The sequence below is a fragment of the Castanea sativa genome, chromosome 3 (genome assembly GCF_040712315.1).
Source record: "Castanea sativa cultivar Marrone di Chiusa Pesio chromosome 3, ASM4071231v1".
NCBI lineage: Eukaryota > Viridiplantae > Streptophyta > Magnoliopsida > Fagales > Fagaceae > Castanea > Castanea sativa.
The window spans coordinates 51,812,101-51,817,454 of record NC_134015.1 but is presented as its reverse complement, the minus strand read 5'-3'; positions in this window follow the sequence as shown (position 1 = coordinate 51,817,454).

Here is a 5,354-nt window from a genome sequence, read left to right as displayed (position 1 = left end):
GATCATTGTTTGTTGCTTCCGCTATGTGTTTTGTATGAGATACAAAACCAGAATTTTTCCTTCAATTGGTATCAGAGCCAGGTTTTCATATCATGATTGTATAACGTGTGATTGAATTTTAGAATTTAAGAAAACCGTTATCTTTGTGTTTTCTTGCATAAAGATATTGTTCCATAAATTTTGTGTGCATTGATAAATATATGTGATATATTGTTCTGCATGTGCACGGATTGGTCATTGATTCTATAGCCATTGAAATATGTACGAGCACATTCAAAATGATAACCACATATTACATTCTATACATGTTCCATACGGATGGGGTAGGTAGTTATTGAATGGAAGTTATGCCAATCAAATAACTTTATTTTGTCTTGCACCGTTTGGCTTGGACGTAGTTTCATGGAATTGGTGCATGGCTTGCATGGAATAAAAATTTTGCATGGTATAACTTTCAAGTCTTGGTTTATATGGCTTGCATGGTTTGAATGTGGGTTGACTATTCAAAGTTTTGAATTTGCACACCAAGCATTCAGCCGTGGGCCATAATATATAATATATATATATATATATGTAAAGTACATATATAGGTATATTATATTATATATATAGTGTAATAGTTATATATTACATATATTAATTTATATATTATATATAATATAATATAATATGAATTTTTATATGTAATAAAGGTTTTTATTACGTTATATATTTATATATGTTAATGCTAGTTTAATGAAATTTATTCCTAATGAGATTAGGATTAATTTTTTTTTAACGTGTCTAGCATTATTATGGTTTTTTATTTTAAAAACCTTTAATTTAAAATATCTAGTGGGAGAGAGATACAAGGGTTGGATCTCATGGCCTCCATTGTTGGTTCATAGTAGTGTGAAATAGATACTTTGTCTTTGCCTTGAGCTTAGTATTCCATGCGGAGAGTATTTATTTTATGGTCCTACAAGATTGAATTTCCTGGTTTATAGTGGTTTGATAAACACCTTGTCTTAGTTTCGAGCTTTGCATTCCATGCGGAGGGTGTTTTATCATGGTACTACAAAATAAGCCTGTTAAAGGAATGAAATGTGGTTACACATGATTCTAGACAATGGTATACACTAGACTAAGTATTATAGTATCCTCTATGCTGAGTTATTGCTATTATTACTTAGAGGTTAAATGTAAAACGGCATATTATTAGTGTTTGATAAGAGTTATCATGATAACACTAGTAATGAGAATAGTTCTCAATCAATCATAGTATTTTATGTTCACTCTATGCTGAGGGATATTGAATATGAGATTAGGTTGTCGTTGCATATATTATTTTATGGTTTTATTAAGATTCCATATTATATGCTTATATGCTAAATTGATAATGTCCAGTTTATTTATTATATTCATGTTTATTATTTTCAGATTTTGTCATAGCATCATTTAGCCCACTTGTTTCTATTCTTAACCAAAACAAACTGATTAGATTCAACTATGTTGATTGGAAAAGAAATTTGGACATTGTTCTTACTGCTAAAGAGCACAAATATGTGCTTACTCAACCATGTCCCACCTTTCCTTCATTAGATGCTCCTCTTGAGGAAAAACAACGATATGATCGTTGGCAGAATTCTAATGAGATGGCCAAGTGCTCCTAGTATCTATCTCAAATGTTCTACAGCATCAAATGCAGGATGTAGAACTTGCTTCAGACATAATGCATAGTCTGAAGGAGATGTTTGGTGAGCAAGGCCGTTCTGCAGGGCAAGAAACCATGAGGCAAATTTATAATACCAAAATGGCTGCAGTAAGTTTAGTAAGAGAGCATTGTCTTAGGATGATTGCTAATCTTAACACATTAGAAGTTTTAGGTGCTGACATTGATGGAGAATCCCAAGTGGATATGATACTCCAGTCACTACCAGAATCATTCAAGGAATTCAGACTCAATTATAATATGAACAAAAAGATTTATTCTTTGTCTGAATTGATGAATGAGTTAGTGGCGGCGGAAGGCATCCTTGGTACTTCTAGTGTTGAAGCCAATGTGGGTGAAGCTTCTACTTCTCAACCTAAGTCGAAAGGCAAGGGTAAGAAGAAGAAGAAGAAGAAGAACTTCACTAAGAAAGATGGTAAGCAAATAGCCTTAGGGGTTGCCAACAAAGGAAAGAAAACCAAAGGAAAGTGTTTCCATTGTGGTGAGAAAGGACATTGGAAGAGGAATTGTCCAACATTCAAGGCTGCCAAGAATAAAGGTATGAAAAGTTCATTTCTTCTTGAAATATGTTTGATACAGAATCCAACAGATTCTTGGTGTGTGGATTCAGGTTGTACTAATCATATCTGCAATTCTTTGCAGGGGTTCTAAGAGACCAGAAAGTTGAATGAGGGAGAACTATTTCTTACTTTGGCTGATGGGAGCAAGATTCCGGTTGAAGCTGTTGGAGTGTTTAATTTGTGTTTTAAGTTTAGAGTTTTAATATTGGAAGACTGTTTGTATGTACCTAATGTTCGTAGGAATTTAATTTCTGCAACTTACTTAGGTAAACATGGATATTGTGTTATCCTGAAAGACAATGTTGTAATAAAGAAGGATAAAGTGTTTATCTGTTATGGCAATATTGTAGATGGTCTTTATATTTTAACTCCTGATAAGCATGAACTATACAATTCTGAATTAGATAGTAACTCTCATGTGAAATCATTAAAGAGAAAATTTCCTTCTACTAGTGATGCATATCTGTGGCACTTGCGTTTAGGTCATATTAATTCAAGTAGGATTCAAAGACTAATCAAAGATGGACTTTTACAGCCCATGGACTTTGATGGTTTTCCAGTTTGCGAATCTTGTTTGGAAGGTAAGATGACCAAACGACCTTTTAATGCAAAGGGTAGAAAAACTCAAGATTTGCTAGAACTAGTACATTCAGATGTATGTGGTCCTATGTCAATTTAAGTAAGAGGTGGCTATGAGTATTTCATTACTTTCACTGATGATTACTCTAGATTTGGTTATGTGTACCTAATGAAACGGAAGTCCGAAACCTTTGAAAAGTTCAAAGAGTTTAGGGCTGAAGTTGAGAATCAATTGGGTAAACACATAAAGGCCATTCGATCTGATCGAGGTGGCGAATACCTTCTTGGTGATTTCAAGGATTACTTGACTGAAAATTGGATTATATCCCAGTTGACTGCACCTGAAACTCCACAACAAAATGGTGCAGCAGAAAGAAGGTGTAAGTGCACAATTGCACCTGGACCCAAAGACAATCACGAGCTCAGGCCCAATGAGCCTTAAACAATAAAATTTGTAGAGCGTGGGCTTAGAACCTAGGTTAGAAGTACTAGGAGCTTAACAACAGGCTTTTGTAAATAAACACAAGTAAATAACAAACGACAATGACAAATGGATATCCTCGGACTCGAGCCGAGGACTACTTCTTTGTTATTTCTCTTTCTTCCTTTAAGATTACAATTTCTTAATTTCTTTCTTAGTTTTCTGATTTCCCCTTTTTCTTTGGCCTTTACCCCCCTTTTATACTTCCTTCCCTGATACATTTTGAACAGTGACTAGAAGTTTCCACCTCACTGTTCAGGGGTCACCTCTCCATTAATGCGGCCAGGGAGGTAGGTGCAGAGCCTTTAATGCGGAGGTGGCAGCCTTTACTCTTGATATTTTCTTTAATACTGGTGCATCTAGAAGATTCAGGATGTCCCCTTTTAACCACTAGTCTTTCCAGAGTTGTGTTTTGACCTTCATAATGAAACTTTGAATTCTCTAGGGCTTGTTCGAGGAGAAACTCGTCCTCGGCTGTATCCTCGGACCCTCGGCGTATGGGCCAACTCATAGAGTTTAATCCTGGAGCAGGTGGGCCCTCCATGTTACAGCCCAAAGGCCCATATGCCCATTTGGGTCCTTTTACTCCCCACAATAGCCCCTCAAAACTCTATTTTTCATCATCCGAGGAGAAAAATAGGGTTTTAATTCAACGAACACCTCCTCCACACTTTCTGTAAATAACCACACGTGTGAAAACCGTTTCGCATTCCGGAGGGTGACACTTGGCGGTTTTATTTTAAAAAACGCGCGTATTTATTACTGTAAGTTATACCTTGTCCCCCACGTTCAACGGTGAGATGAGCATCCAACGGTCCTTGTTATTCCATGAAAATTTGGGCGGGACAAATATAATTTCGAGGCCACTTTCCGCACACCGAGACGCTTCGGGAACCTACGCCTTCATTTAATTTATCAGGGACTAATCCCATCAAAACATCAGTAAACATACTTTACCCGCAGAAAACCGTGGAAATTTGCACAACTTGAGATTCGTAAGTTTTTTATTCTTCTTTTCTTAACCTTTTCTCCTCGGATCTTGTCCTCGGCTATCCTTGTAGACATTTTTCCTTTTGGAGTTTAGTCTTTCGTCCCTCCCTGATGGGAAAATTTAAGTGTCTAGTTGATACCGCCGCTGGAATGGAAGGCTTCAGAGCCAAGTATCACATTCCCGGCGATGTAGGTTTAAAATATTGCCCGGCGGAAGCCGTGGCCGGCTCTAGAAAGGAAGGAGAGGTTATCATCCCAATGGTAGCCTTTGTAGAGGGTGGGATGACCCTCCCAATGAAGCCTGTAACTAGGGAGTACCTCCGCAACCACCGGTTGTGTCTCGATCAGTGCACCTCAAACGTTTTTAGAGTTTTGGGTAGCGTCGATGCTCTAAACGAGCAAATGGGTCTAAACCTCTCTTGGCACGATGTCGTCTTTCTGTACGAGTGCCATAAACTCACCAATGTAGGTTACTACATTAAATCCCGCTCCAGCGTCGTTAGGCTAATCTCCTGTCTGCCCAAATCCAACAAAGGCATGAAGGATGACTACCTGATTGTCTCTGGGAATTGGCACGACGGCCTCCACTACCCAGTTGAGTGGGGAGATCCAAGTGCGACACCTTAGGATTAACCTCCCCACCGCACAACTTCCACTAACACTCACAAAAATACGTATTCACATATATTCATGTTTATTTAAGTTTATTATATGTTGTGTGAATCTGACCATGTTTGTTTGCTTTGATGTCTTTCTTTGCAGATAAGCAACACGTACGCCCGCGCTTAAGCCACTGCAACGTTGCAGATCTGAACTGAGTACTGCGCTCCGAGGTGTTTGTCAGCGCGGACCTACAACTCAGGGCTGCTCATCTGATTCTGGGGTACGATCCCATATCCTCGGACTTCCAGGCAATAGATAACGCCATTATTGCCGGTGACCGGCGGCGTAGGAAGATTCACGTAGCCAGACCACACTTCCTGGCCGACAACGACCTTCCTGACACCCCTAACACCATACTGTACCTACAACC